At 50.1% G+C, this 18,750-nt stretch overlaps 6 non-coding genes and 10 pseudogenes across 6 annotated transcripts; 6 read left to right on the plus strand and 10 right to left on the minus strand.

Annotated features, from left to right (window-relative positions):
• Positions 1-896: 896 nt before the first annotated feature.
• LOC137330092 (U1 spliceosomal RNA) lies at positions 897-1,062 on the plus strand. Its single transcript, XR_010965005.1, has one exon. It is a non-coding gene; the product is annotated as a U1 spliceosomal RNA (small nuclear RNA).
• Positions 1,063-2,019: 957 nt separating this feature from the next.
• On the minus strand, positions 2,020-2,148 carry LOC137330463 (U2 spliceosomal RNA; annotated as a pseudogene).
• An 844-nt stretch (positions 2,149-2,992) lies between these two features.
• Positions 2,993-3,198, minus strand: LOC137328881 (U2 spliceosomal RNA; annotated as a pseudogene).
• Positions 3,199-4,429: 1,231 nt separating this feature from the next.
• LOC137330104 (U1 spliceosomal RNA) lies at positions 4,430-4,595 on the plus strand. The gene has a single exon (XR_010965006.1). It is a non-coding gene; the product is annotated as a U1 spliceosomal RNA (small nuclear RNA).
• Positions 4,596-5,546: 951 nt separating this feature from the next.
• Positions 5,547-5,675, minus strand: LOC137330464 (U2 spliceosomal RNA; annotated as a pseudogene).
• An 844-nt stretch (positions 5,676-6,519) lies between these two features.
• On the minus strand, positions 6,520-6,725 carry LOC137328882 (U2 spliceosomal RNA; annotated as a pseudogene).
• Positions 6,726-7,956: 1,231 nt separating this feature from the next.
• LOC137330116 (U1 spliceosomal RNA) lies at positions 7,957-8,122 on the plus strand. The gene has a single exon (XR_010965007.1). It is a non-coding gene; the product is annotated as a U1 spliceosomal RNA (small nuclear RNA).
• A 951-nt stretch (positions 8,123-9,073) lies between these two features.
• LOC137330465 (U2 spliceosomal RNA) lies at positions 9,074-9,202 on the minus strand (annotated as a pseudogene).
• An 844-nt stretch (positions 9,203-10,046) lies between these two features.
• Positions 10,047-10,252, minus strand: LOC137328883 (U2 spliceosomal RNA; annotated as a pseudogene).
• Positions 10,253-11,483: 1,231 nt separating this feature from the next.
• Positions 11,484-11,649, plus strand: LOC137330128 (U1 spliceosomal RNA). Its single transcript, XR_010965009.1, has one exon. It is a non-coding gene; the product is annotated as a U1 spliceosomal RNA (small nuclear RNA).
• A 945-nt stretch (positions 11,650-12,594) lies between these two features.
• Positions 12,595-12,723, minus strand: LOC137330466 (U2 spliceosomal RNA; annotated as a pseudogene).
• An 844-nt stretch (positions 12,724-13,567) lies between these two features.
• Positions 13,568-13,773, minus strand: LOC137328884 (U2 spliceosomal RNA; annotated as a pseudogene).
• A 1,232-nt stretch (positions 13,774-15,005) lies between these two features.
• Positions 15,006-15,171, plus strand: LOC137329893 (U1 spliceosomal RNA). Its single transcript, XR_010964985.1, has one exon. It is a non-coding gene; the product is annotated as a U1 spliceosomal RNA (small nuclear RNA).
• A 906-nt stretch (positions 15,172-16,077) lies between these two features.
• Positions 16,078-16,206, minus strand: LOC137330386 (U2 spliceosomal RNA; annotated as a pseudogene).
• An 844-nt stretch (positions 16,207-17,050) lies between these two features.
• Positions 17,051-17,256, minus strand: LOC137328885 (U2 spliceosomal RNA; annotated as a pseudogene).
• Positions 17,257-18,487: 1,231 nt separating this feature from the next.
• LOC137330140 (U1 spliceosomal RNA) lies at positions 18,488-18,653 on the plus strand. Its single transcript, XR_010965010.1, has one exon. It is a non-coding gene; the product is annotated as a U1 spliceosomal RNA (small nuclear RNA).
• Positions 18,654-18,750: the final 97 nt, after the last annotated feature.

Consider the following 18,750-nt stretch of genomic DNA (forward strand, 5'->3'; position numbering starts at 1 on the left):
TAAAGAAGTTGCCGTTTTTTCCTTTCTTGCTACGATTGCTTGACAGATTGGTAAATTTGCCAGTCGGCCACCGATCAGATGGGAGAAGGTGGTGTCTCAACGGACCTCCGTCAGTCAGTCTCAGTCACTAACTCACTGCCGTGGAAGGAAACCGCTTTAAAGAAAACTAGTGACGTGACGTGACGTGTCTCACAGCGAGTGAGTGAGATTGCAACGGCCAATTGAGAAAGAGGTGAGGTGCTGACAATCAGCAGCTCGTGTTTAAACGTTCATTCCACAGCAGGCAAGACCAATCAAAAGAAAATACTGCAGATGCTGGCTCGGCTGGCTGGGCTGGCTGGCTGGAAATGGGAAATAAATACACAAGACGTGTTAAAGGCTGGTTAAACTGTCGAAAGAAACAAGGCGTTAATGTTTCAGAAGTGCCTATTGAAAGATGTCTCTCAAGCTGCTCCCTGACTGGGCCCTGTCCATTGTCACGTTAATCCCAGGGCGGGGCGGGACTGCTTTGACCAGGAGACCTGTTTTCTGGGACGCAGGTGTGACATTCCAGGGAGTGCACCTGCTTTGTGCTGATTCGAAACGACCACGACAACGGCAACTTGCAGTTCTATATTACCACGACAACGCGCGTGTATATATTGCTACAGCAACAACTGGAGGCGGGACATTTCCCTTGAAGGGCGACATGCAAACAACCATCGCCGGCACCGCATCGCTGCAGTATTTTCTCCCAGAGTGTATCATCGGATATACGGTACGATATTTGAGCGGAATTAATCTCTCAGAGCATCAGCACGTTGCGAGCGAAGGGACGTTTTGATTCTTAAAACCTGCCCTTGCAATCGTAAAAGGTAGCGAATGCTGTCTAGTGGCAGTGTGTGGCGACACAAGGCATACTTACCTGGCAGGGGAGAATCTGTGATCCCGAAGGCGGATCTCCCAGGACGAGGCTAGCCCATTGCACTTGGGGTGTGCGCTGACGCCTGCGATGTCTCCAAATGCGGGATACTCGACTGCAAAATTTGTGGTAGTGGGGGACTGCGTTCGCGCTCTCCCCTGCATCGAAACGAAAAGTTAGATTGTCGACCCCGCGGTCCACCAATCGGATGGGTGACGGTGTTGTGTGTGTGTGTGTGTGTGTGTGTGTGTGTGTGTACGTATGTCAGTCAGTCTCTCACTCAGAGCTGCTGTGGAAGGAAACCTTTTTAAAAAGAACTTGCATATCGAAAGAAAGATGTGTCTCAAGCTGCCGGGGCCCTGTCCATTGTCACGTTAATGGCTGGACTGCTTTGACCAGGAGACCTGTTTCCTGGGTCGGAGGTGTGAGATTCCAGGGGACCTGCTTTGTGCTGATTTCCAATGGCCGTCCCTCCCTCCCTCCCCCCAGGCCTTCCTTCTGAACACCTTTGTCGTTTTATCGAGGGCCAGAAGCCTGCCTGTGAAAGGGAAGGATCAGCCGGTCGGCCCCCTGCTGGTCGCTGCTGCTCGTGGAGCAGGCGTGCGTGTCCTCAGCCTCTCGGACAGGTTCCTCAGGCGGTTGAGGCAGCTCCCCCAGGTGGCCCAGTGGTCGAGGACGCAACCTTTTAAATCGCTGAGACCCGGGTTCCAATCCCGGTCGGGGGGATGATTTTCTGGTGCAGATTAATTGGCACCACTCAAAGAAAGTCTCCCCTCCTGAGCGCAATGCTCCACCCTCACCACCACTGCCTTTTCCTCACCGAGACAAACAGACAGTCCGTCCAGTCCAGGAGCGCAGTTTTCATTTGTACTCAGACCCTGCTTGTTTAAAGTTAAGTTATTTTGCAGTTTGAATTATAATCGCTGCCTGCGTGCGAGCGAGCGAGCGAGCGAGCGAGCGAGCGAGCGAACGAGCGGCACTCAGCCCAGGAGAAGAAAAGAATAGCACTGAGCTGAGAAAGTAAGTGCAATATATCAGCTTTATTCTCAGTCATAATACGTACACACGGACAGAGACGCTGGGAAAGAGCTGTTTTTCCTTTTGAATATCTCCCCACAGGGAGGTGCACCGTTGCCAGAGACACTGCAATACTGGGTCGATGCGTGGAGTGGACGGAGCCAAGCCCCTATTCCATCTCCCTGTTGCAAAATTCAATTTAATATTCGGTCCCGAAGCCGAGAAGCGATAACCTCCTGAATAGACGTTTGCCATTTGACTGAGTGTGAAAAGACTGAGTGTCAAAGTGGAAATGGCAAGTCAAGCCCTCTGCTGGTGACACTGTTGCTACTGTAGGGAGCCATGTGTTCAGCCTTCTGTATATGTTTGCAGGGGATTGAGGGCAACTCCCCTGATGGTCTAGTGGTTAGGACGCAACATTTAAAACTCGTTGAGACCCGGGTTCGAATCCCGGTCAGGGGATGATTTTCTGGTGCAGATTAATTGGCACCGTTCAAGAAAATCTCCCATCCTGAGCGCAATGCTCCACCCAAACCAGTGCCTTTTACTCACCTTAACACTCAGTTAGCAGCACAGTTTGATCTCACAGCTTCCAATGTGGCCATTCACAGTGCACTCCCTCCAAACACACACGCACTGTCTGCTCGCATTTTTAAAGTCAGCAACGTGAAGTTATTTCGCCTCTCGCTTGTGGCAGTTTAAACGTTAACATTGTGTCTCTCTCGCGCTCTCTGTTTCGGGAAATGTCTGACTTGGAAACAATTAATTCTGGAACTGCCAGTTTAAAACTGCAGTAATTTTTCACACAACAACTGGAGTTAAATGTTTCAGGTCAGGAGACCAAGTCTGTGGAAGGTGGCACGTCCCAATACACAGGCTTGCAGCTTCCTGAAAAGTGACCTGAGACTGACGTCTTTCCCTCCAAGGTAAAACTGCAAGAGGGAAAAGGAAGAAAGGGAATGGCACTCATCCATCCCAGGAGTAAACAAGAAAACCACAGTTGCAATATCTCAGCATTCTGAGTAATAATACAGGCTCCAAAAATCCGTTCAGCATTTTGAATATCTCCCCACAGGGAGGTGCACCGTTGCCAGAGACACTGTAATACTGGGTCGATGCGTGGAGTGGACGGAGCAAGCTCTTGTTCCATCTCCCTGTTCCAAAAATCAATTTAATATTTGGTCCCCAGATAGGGGACATATCAGATATTAAACTGATAAGAACAGAAACTTTTTTTTTTTTTTTTCTGACACTCTGGGGTGCCTTATTGCCTTACAGATTCATTCCAGATTCCTTGCAGTGACATTACATCAAGCCAAAGCTCTACAAGCCAAAGCTCTACACTCTGCCCGAGGGGATTTCTCCCTGACTGCATCCCCCCGGCATACAATGGCAGGAAGGCTCCAAATGGTTGCCTTCCCCCACTTGACCACTTGATCTTCGCCAAAAGGCCGAGAAGCGATAACGCGCTCGATGCGAATTGATCTCCGCTCCTGTTTTCCCTCCCTCTTTGGTCTCTGGCTGACTGTGTCTAAAGCAGTCTAGAAGCACTGCCGTTCTCTCCCACTCTGGCCACATTTTTGCCACCGTTTCTAATTGCAACAGTGGATCAGTTTAAAGAAGTTGCCGTTTTTTCCTTTCTTGCTACGATTGCTTGACAGATTGGTAAATTTGCCAGTCGGCCACCGATCAGATGGGAGAAGGTGGTGTCTCAACGGACCTCCGTCAGTCAGTCTCAGTCACTAACTCACTGCCGTGGAAGGAAACCGCTTTAAAGAAAACTAGTGACGTGACGTGACGTGTCTCACAGCGAGTGAGTGAGATTGCAACGGCCAATTGAGAAAGAGGTGAGGTGCTGACAATCAGCAGCTCGTGTTTAAACGTTCATTCCACAGCAGGCAAGACCAATCAAAAGAAAATACTGCAGATGCTGGCTCGGCTGGCTGGGCTGGCTGGCTGGAAATGGGAAATAAATACACAAGACGTGTTAAAGGCTGGTTAAACTGTCGAAAGAAACAAGGCGTTAATGTTTCAGAAGTGCCTATTGAAAGATGTCTCTCAAGCTGCTCCCTGACTGGGCCCTGTCCATTGTCACGTTAATCCCAGGGCGGGGCGGGACTGCTTTGACCAGGAGACCTGTTTTCTGGGACGCAGGTGTGACATTCCAGGGAGTGCACCTGCTTTGTGCTGATTCGAAACGACCACGACAACGGCAACTTGCAGTTCTATATTACCACGACAACGCGCGTGTATATATTGCTACAGCAACAACTGGAGGCGGGACATTTCCCTTGAAGGGCGACATGCAAACAACCATCGCCGGCACCGCATCGCTGCAGTATTTTCTCCCAGAGTGTATCATCGGATATACGGTACGATATTTGAGCGGAATTAATCTCTCAGAGCATCAGCACGTTGCGAGCGAAGGGACGTTTTGATTCTTAAAACCTGCCCTTGCAATCGTAAAAGGTAGCGAATGCTGTCTAGTGGCAGTGTGTGGCGACACAAGGCATACTTACCTGGCAGGGGAGAATCTGTGATCCCGAAGGCGGATCTCCCAGGACGAGGCTAGCCCATTGCACTTGGGGTGTGCGCTGACGCCTGCGATGTCTCCAAATGCGGGATACTCGACTGCAAAATTTGTGGTAGTGGGGGACTGCGTTCGCGCTCTCCCCTGCATCGAAACGAAAAGTTAGATTGTCGACCCCGCGGTCCACCAATCGGATGGGTGACGGTGTTGTGTGTGTGTGTGTGTGTGTGTGTGTGTGTGTACGTATGTCAGTCAGTCTCTCACTCAGAGCTGCTGTGGAAGGAAACCTTTTTAAAAAGAACTTGCATATCGAAAGAAAGATGTGTCTCAAGCTGCCGGGGCCCTGTCCATTGTCACGTTAATGGCTGGACTGCTTTGACCAGGAGACCTGTTTCCTGGGTCGGAGGTGTGAGATTCCAGGGGACCTGCTTTGTGCTGATTTCCAATGGCCGTCCCTCCCTCCCTCCCCCCAGGCCTTCCTTCTGAACACCTTTGTCGTTTTATCGAGGGCCAGAAGCCTGCCTGTGAAAGGGAAGGATCAGCCGGTCGGCCCCCTGCTGGTCGCTGCTGCTCGTGGAGCAGGCGTGCGTGTCCTCAGCCTCTCGGACAGGTTCCTCAGGCGGTTGAGGCAGCTCCCCCAGGTGGCCCAGTGGTCGAGGACGCAACCTTTTAAATCGCTGAGACCCGGGTTCCAATCCCGGTCGGGGGGATGATTTTCTGGTGCAGATTAATTGGCACCACTCAAAGAAAGTCTCCCCTCCTGAGCGCAATGCTCCACCCTCACCACCACTGCCTTTTCCTCACCGAGACAAACAGACAGTCCGTCCAGTCCAGGAGCGCAGTTTTCATTTGTACTCAGACCCTGCTTGTTTAAAGTTAAGTTATTTTGCAGTTTGAATTATAATCGCTGCCTGCGTGCGAGCGAGCGAGCGAGCGAGCGAGCGAGCGAACGAGCGGCACTCAGCCCAGGAGAAGAAAAGAATAGCACTGAGCTGAGAAAGTAAGTGCAATATATCAGCTTTATTCTCAGTCATAATACGTACACACGGACAGAGACGCTGGGAAAGAGCTGTTTTTCCTTTTGAATATCTCCCCACAGGGAGGTGCACCGTTGCCAGAGACACTGCAATACTGGGTCGATGCGTGGAGTGGACGGAGCCAAGCCCCTATTCCATCTCCCTGTTGCAAAATTCAATTTAATATTCGGTCCCGAAGCCGAGAAGCGATAACCTCCTGAATAGACGTTTGCCATTTGACTGAGTGTGAAAAGACTGAGTGTCAAAGTGGAAATGGCAAGTCAAGCCCTCTGCTGGTGACACTGTTGCTACTGTAGGGAGCCATGTGTTCAGCCTTCTGTATATGTTTGCAGGGGATTGAGGGCAACTCCCCTGATGGTCTAGTGGTTAGGACGCAACATTTAAAACTCGTTGAGACCCGGGTTCGAATCCCGGTCAGGGGATGATTTTCTGGTGCAGATTAATTGGCACCGTTCAAGAAAATCTCCCATCCTGAGCGCAATGCTCCACCCAAACCAGTGCCTTTTACTCACCTTAACACTCAGTTAGCAGCACAGTTTGATCTCACAGCTTCCAATGTGGCCATTCACAGTGCACTCCCTCCAAACACACACGCACTGTCTGCTCGCATTTTTAAAGTCAGCAACGTGAAGTTATTTCGCCTCTCGCTTGTGGCAGTTTAAACGTTAACATTGTGTCTCTCTCGCGCTCTCTGTTTCGGGAAATGTCTGACTTGGAAACAATTAATTCTGGAACTGCCAGTTTAAAACTGCAGTAATTTTTCACACAACAACTGGAGTTAAATGTTTCAGGTCAGGAGACCAAGTCTGTGGAAGGTGGCACGTCCCAATACACAGGCTTGCAGCTTCCTGAAAAGTGACCTGAGACTGACGTCTTTCCCTCCAAGGTAAAACTGCAAGAGGGAAAAGGAAGAAAGGGAATGGCACTCATCCATCCCAGGAGTAAACAAGAAAACCACAGTTGCAATATCTCAGCATTCTGAGTAATAATACAGGCTCCAAAAATCCGTTCAGCATTTTGAATATCTCCCCACAGGGAGGTGCACCGTTGCCAGAGACACTGTAATACTGGGTCGATGCGTGGAGTGGACGGAGCAAGCTCTTGTTCCATCTCCCTGTTCCAAAAATCAATTTAATATTTGGTCCCCAGATAGGGGACATATCAGATATTAAACTGATAAGAACAGAAACTTTTTTTTTTTTTTTTCTGACACTCTGGGGTGCCTTATTGCCTTACAGATTCATTCCAGATTCCTTGCAGTGACATTACATCAAGCCAAAGCTCTACAAGCCAAAGCTCTACACTCTGCCCGAGGGGATTTCTCCCTGACTGCATCCCCCCGGCATACAATGGCAGGAAGGCTCCAAATGGTTGCCTTCCCCCACTTGACCACTTGATCTTCGCCAAAAGGCCGAGAAGCGATAACGCGCTCGATGCGAATTGATCTCCGCTCCTGTTTTCCCTCCCTCTTTGGTCTCTGGCTGACTGTGTCTAAAGCAGTCTAGAAGCACTGCCGTTCTCTCCCACTCTGGCCACATTTTTGCCACCGTTTCTAATTGCAACAGTGGATCAGTTTAAAGAAGTTGCCGTTTTTTCCTTTCTTGCTACGATTGCTTGACAGATTGGTAAATTTGCCAGTCGGCCACCGATCAGATGGGAGAAGGTGGTGTCTCAACGGACCTCCGTCAGTCAGTCTCAGTCACTAACTCACTGCCGTGGAAGGAAACCGCTTTAAAGAAAACTAGTGACGTGACGTGACGTGTCTCACAGCGAGTGAGTGAGATTGCAACGGCCAATTGAGAAAGAGGTGAGGTGCTGACAATCAGCAGCTCGTGTTTAAACGTTCATTCCACAGCAGGCAAGACCAATCAAAAGAAAATACTGCAGATGCTGGCTCGGCTGGCTGGGCTGGCTGGCTGGAAATGGGAAATAAATACACAAGACGTGTTAAAGGCTGGTTAAACTGTCGAAAGAAACAAGGCGTTAATGTTTCAGAAGTGCCTATTGAAAGATGTCTCTCAAGCTGCTCCCTGACTGGGCCCTGTCCATTGTCACGTTAATCCCAGGGCGGGGCGGGACTGCTTTGACCAGGAGACCTGTTTTCTGGGACGCAGGTGTGACATTCCAGGGAGTGCACCTGCTTTGTGCTGATTCGAAACGACCACGACAACGGCAACTTGCAGTTCTATATTACCACGACAACGCGCGTGTATATATTGCTACAGCAACAACTGGAGGCGGGACATTTCCCTTGAAGGGCGACATGCAAACAACCATCGCCGGCACCGCATCGCTGCAGTATTTTCTCCCAGAGTGTATCATCGGATATACGGTACGATATTTGAGCGGAATTAATCTCTCAGAGCATCAGCACGTTGCGAGCGAAGGGACGTTTTGATTCTTAAAACCTGCCCTTGCAATCGTAAAAGGTAGCGAATGCTGTCTAGTGGCAGTGTGTGGCGACACAAGGCATACTTACCTGGCAGGGGAGAATCTGTGATCCCGAAGGCGGATCTCCCAGGACGAGGCTAGCCCATTGCACTTGGGGTGTGCGCTGACGCCTGCGATGTCTCCAAATGCGGGATACTCGACTGCAAAATTTGTGGTAGTGGGGGACTGCGTTCGCGCTCTCCCCTGCATCGAAACGAAAAGTTAGATTGTCGACCCCGCGGTCCACCAATCGGATGGGTGACGGTGTTGTGTGTGTGTGTGTGTGTGTGTGTGTGTGTGTACGTATGTCAGTCAGTCTCTCACTCAGAGCTGCTGTGGAAGGAAACCTTTTTAAAAAGAACTTGCATATCGAAAGAAAGATGTGTCTCAAGCTGCCGGGGCCCTGTCCATTGTCACGTTAATGGCTGGACTGCTTTGACCAGGAGACCTGTTTCCTGGGTCGGAGGTGTGAGATTCCAGGGGACCTGCTTTGTGCTGATTTCCAATGGCCGTCCCTCCCTCCCTCCCCCCAGGCCTTCCTTCTGAACACCTTTGTCGTTTTATCGAGGGCCAGAAGCCTGCCTGTGAAAGGGAAGGATCAGCCGGTCGGCCCCCTGCTGGTCGCTGCTGCTCGTGGAGCAGGCGTGCGTGTCCTCAGCCTCTCGGACAGGTTCCTCAGGCGGTTGAGGCAGCTCCCCCAGGTGGCCCAGTGGTCGAGGACGCAACCTTTTAAATCGCTGAGACCCGGGTTCCAATCCCGGTCGGGGGGATGATTTTCTGGTGCAGATTAATTGGCACCACTCAAAGAAAGTCTCCCCTCCTGAGCGCAATGCTCCACCCTCACCACCACTGCCTTTTCCTCACCGAGACAAACAGACAGTCCGTCCAGTCCAGGAGCGCAGTTTTCATTTGTACTCAGACCCTGCTTGTTTAAAGTTAAGTTATTTTGCAGTTTGAATTATAATCGCTGCCTGCGTGCGAGCGAGCGAGCGAGCGAGCGAGCGAGCGAACGAGCGGCACTCAGCCCAGGAGAAGAAAAGAATAGCACTGAGCTGAGAAAGTAAGTGCAATATATCAGCTTTATTCTCAGTCATAATACGTACACACGGACAGAGACGCTGGGAAAGAGCTGTTTTTCCTTTTGAATATCTCCCCACAGGGAGGTGCACCGTTGCCAGAGACACTGCAATACTGGGTCGATGCGTGGAGTGGACGGAGCCAAGCCCCTATTCCATCTCCCTGTTGCAAAATTCAATTTAATATTCGGTCCCGAAGCCGAGAAGCGATAACCTCCTGAATAGACGTTTGCCATTTGACTGAGTGTGAAAAGACTGAGTGTCAAAGTGGAAATGGCAACTCAAGCCCTCTGCTGGTGACACTGCTGCTACTGTAGGGAGCCATGTGTTCAGCCTTCTGTATATGTTTGCAGGGGATTGAGGGCAACTCCCCTGATGGTCTAGTGGTTAGGACGCAACATTTAAAACTCGTTGAGACCCGGGTTCGAATCCCGGTCAGGGGATGATTTTCTGGTGCAGATTAATTGGCACCGTTCAAGAAAATCTCCCATCCTGAGCGCAATGCTCCACCCAAACCAGTGCCTTTTACTCACCTTAACACTCAGTTAGCAGCACAGTTTGATCTCACAGCTTCCAATGTGGCCATTCACAGTGCACTCCCTCCAAACACACACGCACTGTCTGCTCGCATTTTTAAAGTCAGCAACGTGAAGTTATTTCGCCTCTCGCTTGTGGCAGTTTAAACGTTAACATTGTGTCTCTCTCGCGCTCTCTGTTTCGGGAAATGTCTGACTTGGAAACAATTAATTCTGGAACTGCCAGTTTAAAACTGCAGTAATTTTTCACACAACAACTGGAGTTAAATGTTTCAGGTCAGGAGACCAAGTCTGTGGAAGGTGGCACGTCCCAATACACAGGCTTGCAGCTTCCTGAAAAGTGACCTGAGACTGACGTCTTTCCCTCCAAGGTAAAACTGCAAGAGGGAAAAGGAAGAAAGGGAATGGCACTCATCCATCCCAGGAGTAAACAAGAAAACCACAGTTGCAATATCTCAGCATTCTGAGTAATAATACAGGCTCCAAAAATCCGTTCAGCATTTTGAATATCTCCCCACAGGGAGGTGCACCGTTGCCAGAGACACTGTAATACTGGGTCGATGCGTGGAGTGGACGGAGCAAGCTCTTGTTCCATCTCCCTGTTCCAAAAATCAATTTAATATTTGGTCCCCAGATAGGGGACATATCAGATATTAAACTGATAAGAACAGAAACTTTTTTTTTTTTTTTTCTGACACTCTGGGGTGCCTTATTGCCTTACAGATTCATTCCAGATTCCTTGCAGTGACATTACATCAAGCCAAAGCTCTACAAGCCAAAGCTCTACACTCTGCCCGAGGGGATTTCTCCCTGACTGCATCCCCCCGGCATACAATGGCAGGAAGGCTCCAAATGGTTGCCTTCCCCCACTTGACCACTTGATCTTCGCCAAAAGGCCGAGAAGCGATAACGCGCTCGATGCGAATTGATCTCCGCTCCTGTTTTCCCTCCCTCTTTGGTCTCTGGCTGACTGTGTCTAAAGCAGTCTAGAAGCACTGCCGTTCTCTCCCACTCTGGCCACATTTTTGCCACCGTTTCTAATTGCAACAGTGGATCAGTTTAAAGAAGTTGCCGTTTTTTCCTTTCTTGCTACGATTGCTTGACAGATTGGTAAATTTGCCAGTCGGCCACCGATCAGATGGGAGAAGGTGGTGTCTCAACGGACCTCCGTCAGTCAGTCTCAGTCACTAACTCACTGCCGTGGAAGGAAACCGCTTTAAAGAAAACTAGTGACGTGACGTGACGTGTCTCACAGCGAGTGAGTGAGATTGCAACGGCCAATTGAGAAAGAGGTGAGGTGCTGACAATCAGCAGCTCGTGTTTAAACGTTCATTCCACAGCAGGCAAGACCAATCAAAAGAAAATACTGCAGATGCTGGCTCGGCTGGCTGGGCTGGCTGGCTGGAAATGGGAAATAAATACACAAGACGTGTTAAAGGCTGGTTAAACTGTCGAAAGAAACAAGGCGTTAATGTTTCAGAAGTGCCTATTGAAAGATGTCTCTCAAGCTGCTCCCTGACTGGGCCCTGTCCATTGTCACGTTAATCCCAGGGCGGGGCGGGACTGCTTTGACCAGGAGACCTGTTTTCTGGGACGCAGGTGTGACATTCCAGGGAGTGCACCTGCTTTGTGCTGATTCGAAACGACCACGACAACGGCAACTTGCAGTTCTATATTACCACGACAACGCGCGTGTATATATTGCTACAGCAACAACTGGAGGCGGGACATTTCCCTTGAAGGGCGACATGCAAACAACCATCGCCGGCACCGCATCGCTGCAGTATTTTCTCCCAGAGTGTATCATCGGATATACGGTACGATATTTGAGCGGAATTAATCTCTCAGAGCATCAGCACGTTGCGAGCGAAGGGACGTTTTGATTCTTAAAACCTGCCCTTGCAATCGTAAAAGGTAGCGAATGCTGTCTAGTGGCAGTGTGTGGCGACACAAGGCATACTTACCTGGCAGGGGAGAATCTGTGATCCCGAAGGCGGATCTCCCAGGACGAGGCTAGCCCATTGCACTTGGGGTGTGCGCTGACGCCTGCGATGTCTCCAAATGCGGGATACTCGACTGCAAAATTTGTGGTAGTGGGGGACTGCGTTCGCGCTCTCCCCTGCATCGAAACGAAAAGTTAGATTGTCGACCCCGCGGTCCACCAATCGGATGGGTGACGGTGTTGTGTGTGTGTGTGTGTGTGTGTGTGTACGTATGTCAGTCAGTCTCTCACTCAGAGCTGCTGTGGAAGGAAACCTTTTTAAAAAGAACTTGCATATCGAAAGAAAGATGTGTCTCAAGCTGCCGGGGCCCTGTCCATTGTCACGTTAATGGCTGGACTGCTTTGACCAGGAGACCTGTTTCCTGGGTCGGAGGTGTGAGATTCCAGGGGACCTGCTTTGTGCTGATTTCCAATGGCCGTCCCTCCCTCCCTCCCCCCAGGCCTTCCTTCTGAACACCTTTGTCGTTTTATCGAGGGCCAGAAGCCTGCCTGTGAAAGGGAAGGATCAGCCGGTCGGCCCCCTGCTGGTCGCTGCTGCTCGTGGAGCAGGCGTGCGTGTCCTCAGCCTCTCGGACAGGTTCCTCAGGCGGTTGAGGCAGCTCCCCCAGGTGGCCCAGTGGTCGAGGACGCAACCTTTTAAATCGCTGAGACCCGGGTTCCAATCCCGGTCGGGGGGATGATTTTCTGGTGCAGATTAATTGGCACCACTCAAAGAAAGTCTCCCCTCCTGAGCGCAATGCTCCACCCTCACCACCACTGCCTTTTCCTCACCGAGACAAACAGACAGTCCGTCCAGTCCAGGAGCGCAGTTTTCATTTGTACTCAGACCCTGCTTGTTTAAAGTTAAGTTATTTTGCAGTTTGAATTATAATCGCTGCCTGCGTGCGAGCGAGCGAGCGAGCGAGCGAGCGAGCGAACGAGCGGCACTCAGCCCAGGAGAAGAAAAGAATAGCACTGAGCTGAGAAAGTAAGTGCAATATATCAGCTTTATTCTCAGTCATAATACGTACACACGGACAGAGACGCTGGGAAAGAGCTGTTTTTCCTTTTGAATATCTCCCCACAGGGAGGTGCACCGTTGCCAGAGACACTGCAATACTGGGTCGATGCGTGGAGTGGACGGAGCCAAGCCCCTATTCCATCTCCCTGTTGCAAAATTCAATTTAATATTCGGTCCCGAAGCCGAGAAGCGATAACCTCCTGAATAGACGTTTGCCATTTGACTGAGTGTGAAAAGACTGAGTGTCAAAGTGGAAATGGCAACTCAAGCCCTCTGCTGGTGACACTGCTGCTACTGTAGGGAGCCATGTGTTCAGCCTTCTGTATATGTTTGCAGGGGATTGAGGGCAACTCCCCTGATGGTCTAGTGGTTAGGACGCAACATTTAAAACTCGTTGAGACCCGGGTTCGAATCCCGGTCAGGGGATGATTTTCTGGTGCAGATTAATTGGCACCGTTCAAGAAAATCTCCCATCCTGAGCGCAATGCTCCACCCAAACCAGTGCCTTTTACTCACCTTAACACTCAGTTAGCAGCACAGTTTGATCTCACAGCTTCCAATGTGGCCATTCACAGTGCACTCCCTCCAAACACACACGCACTGTCTGCTCGCATTTTTAAAGTCAGCAACGTGAAGTTATTTCGCCTCTCGCTTGTGGCAGTTTAAACGTTAACATTGTGTCTCTCTCGCGCTCTCTGTTTCGGGAAATGTCTGACTTGGAAACAATTAATTCTGGAACTGCCAGTTTAAAACTGCAGTAATTTTTCACACAACAACTGGAGTTAAATGTTTCAGGTCAGGAGACCAAGTCTGTGGAAGGTGGCACGTCCCAATACACAGGCTTGCAGCTTCCTGAAAAGTGACCTGAGACTGACGTCTTTCCCTCCAAGGTAAAACTGCAAGAGGGAAAAGGAAGAAAGGGAATGGCACTCATCCATCCCAGGAGTAAACAAGAAAACCACAGTTGCAATATCTCAGCATTCTGAGTAATAATACAGGCTCCAAAAATCCGTTCAGCATTTTGAATATCTCCCCACAGGGAGGTGCACCGTTGCCAGAGACACTGTAATACTGGGTCGATGCGTGGAGTGGACGGAGCAAGCTCTTGTTCCATCTCCCTGTTCCAAAAATCAATTTAATATTTGGTCCCCAGATAGGGGACATATCAGATATTAAACTGATAAGAACAGAAACTTTTTTTTTTTTTTTTCTGACACTCTGGGGTGCCTTATTGCCTTACAGATTCATTCCAGATTCCTTGCAGTGACATTACATCAAGCCAAAGCTCTACAAGCCAAAGCTCTACACTCTGCCCGAGGGGATTTCTCCCTGACTGCATCCCCCCGGCATACAATGGCAGGAAGGCTCCAAATGGTTGCCTTCCCCCACTTGACCACTTGATCTTCGCCAAAAGGCCGAGAAGCGATAACGCGCTCGATGCGAATTGATCTCCGCTCCTGTTTTCCCTCCCTCTTTGGTCTCTGGCTGACTGTGTCTAAAGCAGTCTAGAAGCACTGCCGTTCTCTCCCACTCTGGCCACATTTTTGCCACCGTTTCTAATTGCAACAGTGGATCAGTTTAAAGAAGTTGCCGTTTTTTCCTTTCTTGCTACGATTGCTTGACAGATTGGTAAATTTGCCAGTCGGCCACCGATCAGATGGGAGAAGGTGGTGTCTCAACGGACCTCCGTCAGTCAGTCTCAGTCACTAACTCACTGCCGTGGAAGGAAACCGCTTTAAAGAAAACTAGTGACGTGACGTGACGTGTCTCACAGCGAGTGAGTGAGATTGCAACGGCCAATTGAGAAAGAGGTGAGGTGCTGACAATCAGCAGCTCGTGTTTAAACGTTCATTCCACAGCAGGCAAGACCAATCAAAAGAAAATACTGCAGATGCTGGCTCGGCTGGCTGGGCTGGCTGGCTGGAAATGGGAAATAAATACACAAGACGTGTTAAAGGCTGGTTAAACTGTCGAAAGAAACAAGGCGTTAATGTTTCAGAAGTGCCTATTGAAAGATGTCTCTCAAGCTGCTCCCTGACTGGGCCCTGTCCATTGTCACGTTAATCCCAGGGCGGGGGCGGGACTGCTTTGACCAGGAGACCTGTTTTCTGGGACGCAGGTGTGACATTCCAGGGAGTGCACCTGCTTTGTGCTGATTCGAAACGACCACGACAACGGCAACTTGCAGTTCTATATTACCACGACAACGCGCGTGTATATATTGCTACAGCAACAACTGGAGGCGGGACATTTCCCTTGAAGGGCGACATGCAAACAACCATCGCCGGCACCGCATCGCTGCAGTATTTTCTCCCAGAGTGTATCATCGGATATACGGTACGATATTTGAGCGGAATTAATCTCTCAGAGCATCAGCACGTTGCGAGCGAAGGGACGTTTTGATTCTTAAAACCTGCCCTTGCAATCGTAAAAGGTAGCGAATGCTGTCTAGTGGCAGTGTGTGGCGACACAAGGCATACTTACCTGGCAGGGGAGAATCTGTGATCCCGAAGGCGGATCTCCCAGGACGAGGCTAGCCCATTGCACTTGGGGTGTGCGCTGATGCCTGCGATGTCCCCAAATGCGGGATACTCGACTGCAAAATTTGTGGTAGTGGGGGACTGCGTTCGCGCTCTCCCCTGCATCGAAACGAAAAGTTAGATTGTCGACCCCGCGGTCCACCAATCGGATGGGTGACGGTGTTGTGTGTGTGTGTGTACGTATGTCAGTCAGTCTCTCACTCAGAGCTGCTGTGGAAGGAAACCTTTTTAAAAAGAACTTGCATATCGAAAGAAAGATGTGTCTCAAGCTGCCGGGGCCCTGTCCATTGTCACGTTAATGGCTGGACTGCTTTGACCAGGAGACCTGTTTCCTGGGTCGGAGGTGTGAGATTCCAGGGGACCTGCTTTGTGCTGATTTCCAATGGCCGTCCCTCCCTCCCTCCCCCCAGGCCTTCCTTCTGAACACCTTTGTCGTTTTATCGAGGGCCAGAAGCCTGCCTGTGAAAGGGAAGGATCAGCCGGTCGGCCCCCTGCTGGTCGCTGCTGCTCGTGGAGCAGGCGTGCGTGTCCTCAGCCTCTTGGACAGGTTCCTCAGGCGGTTCCCAGGTGGCCCAGTGGTCGAGGACGCAACCTTTTAAATCGTTGAGACCCGGGTTCCAATCCCGGTCGGGGGGATGATTTTCTGGTGCAGATTAATTGGCACCACTCAAAGAAAGTCTCCCCTCCTGAGCGCAATGCTCCACCCTCACCACCACTGCCTTTTCCTCACCGAGACAAACAGACAGTCCGTCCAGTCCAGGAGCGCAGTTTTCATTTGTACTCAGACCCTGCTTGTTTAAAGTTAAGTTATTTTGCAGTTTGAATTATAATCGCTGCCTGCGTGCGAGCGAGCAAGCGAACGAGCGGCACTCAGCCCAGGAGAAGAAAAGAATACCACTGAGCTGAGAAAGTAAGTGCAATATATCAGCTTTATTCTCAGTCATAATACGTACACACGGACAGAGACGCTGGGAAAGAGCTGTTTTTCCTTTTGAATATCTCCCCACAGGGAGGTGCACCGTTGCCAGAGACACTGCAATACTGGGTCGATGCGTGGAGTGGACGGAGCCAAGCCCCTATTCCATCTCCCTGTTGCAAAATTCAATTTAATATTCGGTCCCAAAGCCGAGAAGCGATAACCTCCTGAATAGACGTTTGCCATTTGACTGAGTGTGAAAAGACTGAGTGTCAAAGTGGAAATGGCAACTCAAGCCCTCTGCTGGTGACACTGCTGCTACTGTAGGGAGCCATGTGTTCAGCCTTCTGTATATGTTTGCAGGGGATTGAGGGCAACTCCCCTGATGGTCTAGTGGTTAGGACGCAACATTTAAAACTCGTTGAGACCCGGGTTCGAATCCCGGTCAGGGGATGATTTTCTGGTGCAGATTAATTGGCACCGTTCAAGAAAATCTCCCATCCTGAGCGCAATGCTCCACCCAAACCAGTGCCTTTTACTCACCTTAACACTCAGTTAGCAGCACAGTTTGATCTCACAGCTTCCAATGTGGCCATTCACAGTGCACTCCCTCCAAACACACACGCACTGTCTGCTCGCATTTTTAAAGTCAGCAACGTGAAGTTATTTCGCCTCTCGCTTGTGGCAGTTTAAACGTTAACATTGTGTCTCTCTCGCGCTCTCTGTTTCGGGAAATGTCTGACTTGGAAACAATTAATTCTGGAACTGCCAGTTTAAAACTGCAGTAATTTTTCACACAACAACTGGAGTTAAATGTTTCAGGTCAGGAGACCAAGTCTGTGGAAGGTGGCACGTCCCAATACACAGGCTTGCAGCTTCCTGAAAAGTGACCTGAGACTGACGTCTTTCCCTCCAAGGTAAAACTGCAAGAGGGAAAAGGAAGAAAGGGAATGGCACTCATCCATCCCAGGAGTAAACAAGAAAACCACAGTTGCAATATCTCAGCATTCTGAGTAATAATACAGGCTCCAAAAATCCGTTCAGCATTTTGAATATCTCCCCACAGGGAGGTGCACCGTTGCCAGAGACACTGTAATACTGGGTCGATGCGTGGAGTGGACGGAGCAAGCTCTTGTTCCATCTCCCTGTTCCAAAAATCAATTTAATATTTGGTCCCCAGATAGGGGACATATCAGATATTAAACTGATAAGAACAGAAACTTTTTTTTTTTTTTTTCTGACACTCTGGGGTGCCTTATTGCCTTACAGATTCATTCCAGATTCCTTGCAGTGACATTACATCAAGCCAAAGCTCTACAAGCCAAAGCTCTACACTCTGCCCGAGGGGATTTCTCCCTGACTGCATCCCCCCGGCATACAATGGCAGGAAGGCTCCAAATGGTTGCCTTCCCCCACTTGACCACTTGATCTTCGCCAAAAGGCCGAGAAGCGATAACGCGCTCGATGCGAATTGATCTCCGCTCCTGTTTTCCCTCCCTCTTTGGTCTCTGGCTGACTGTGTCTAAAGCAGTCTAGAAGCACTGCCGTTCTCTCCCACTCTGGCCACATTTTTGCCACCGTTTCTAATTGCAACAGTGGATCAGTTTAAAGAAGTTGCCGTTTTTTCCTTTCTTGCTACGATTGCTTGACAGATTGGTAAATTTGCCAGTCGGCCACCGATCAGATGGGAGAAGGTGGTGTCTCAACGGACCTCCGTCAGTCAGTCTCAGTCACTAACTCACTGCCGTGGAAGGAAACCGCTTTAAAGAAAACTAGTGACGTGACGTGACGTGTCTCACAGCGAGTGAGTGAGATTGCAACGGCCAATTGAGAAAGAGGTGAGGTGCTGACAATCAGCAGCTCGTGTTTAAACGTTCATTCCACAGCAGGCAAGACCAATCAAAAGAAAATACTGCAGATGCTGGCTCGGCTGGCTGGGCTGGCTGGCTGGAAATGGGAAATAAATACACAAGACGTGTTAAAGGCTGGTTAAACTGTCGAAAGAAACAAGGCGTTAATGTTTCAGAAGTGCCTATTGAAAGATGTCTCTCAAGCTGCTCCCTGACTGGGCCCTGTCCATTGTCACGTTAATCCCAGGGCGGGGCGGGACTGCTTTGACCAGGAGACCTGTTTTCTGGGACGCAGGTGTGACATTCCAGGGAGTGCACCTGCTTTGTGCTGATTCGAAACGACCACGACAACGGCAACTTGCAGTTCTATATTACCACGACAACGCGCGTGTATATATTGCTACAGCAACAACTGGAGGCGGGACATTTCCCTTGAAGGGCGACATGCAAACAACCATCGCCGGCACCGCATCGCTGCAGTATTTTCTCCCAGAGTGTATCATCGGATATACGGTACGATATTTGAGCGGAATTAATCTCTCAGAGCATCAGCACGTTGCGAGCGAAGGGACGTTTTGATTCTTAAAACCTGCCCTTGCAATCGTAAAAGGTAGCGAATGCTGTCTAGTGGCAGTGTGTGGCGACACAAGGCATACTTACCTGGCAGGGGAGAATCTGTGATCCCGAAGGCGGATCTCCCAGGACGAGGCTAGCCCATTGCACTTGGGGTGTGCGCTGACGCCTGCGATGTCTCCAAATGCGGGATACTCGACTGCAAAATTTGTGGTAGTGGGGGACTGCGTTCGCGCTCTCCCCTGCATCGAAACGAAAAGTTAGATTGTCGACCCCGCGGTCCACCAATCGGATGGGTGACGGTGTTGTGTGTGTGTGTGTGTGTGTGTGTGTGTACGTATG

This window comes from Heptranchias perlo, chromosome 12, assembly GCF_035084215.1.
Source record: "Heptranchias perlo isolate sHepPer1 chromosome 12, sHepPer1.hap1, whole genome shotgun sequence".
Lineage (NCBI taxonomy): Eukaryota > Metazoa > Chordata > Chondrichthyes > Hexanchiformes > Hexanchidae > Heptranchias > Heptranchias perlo.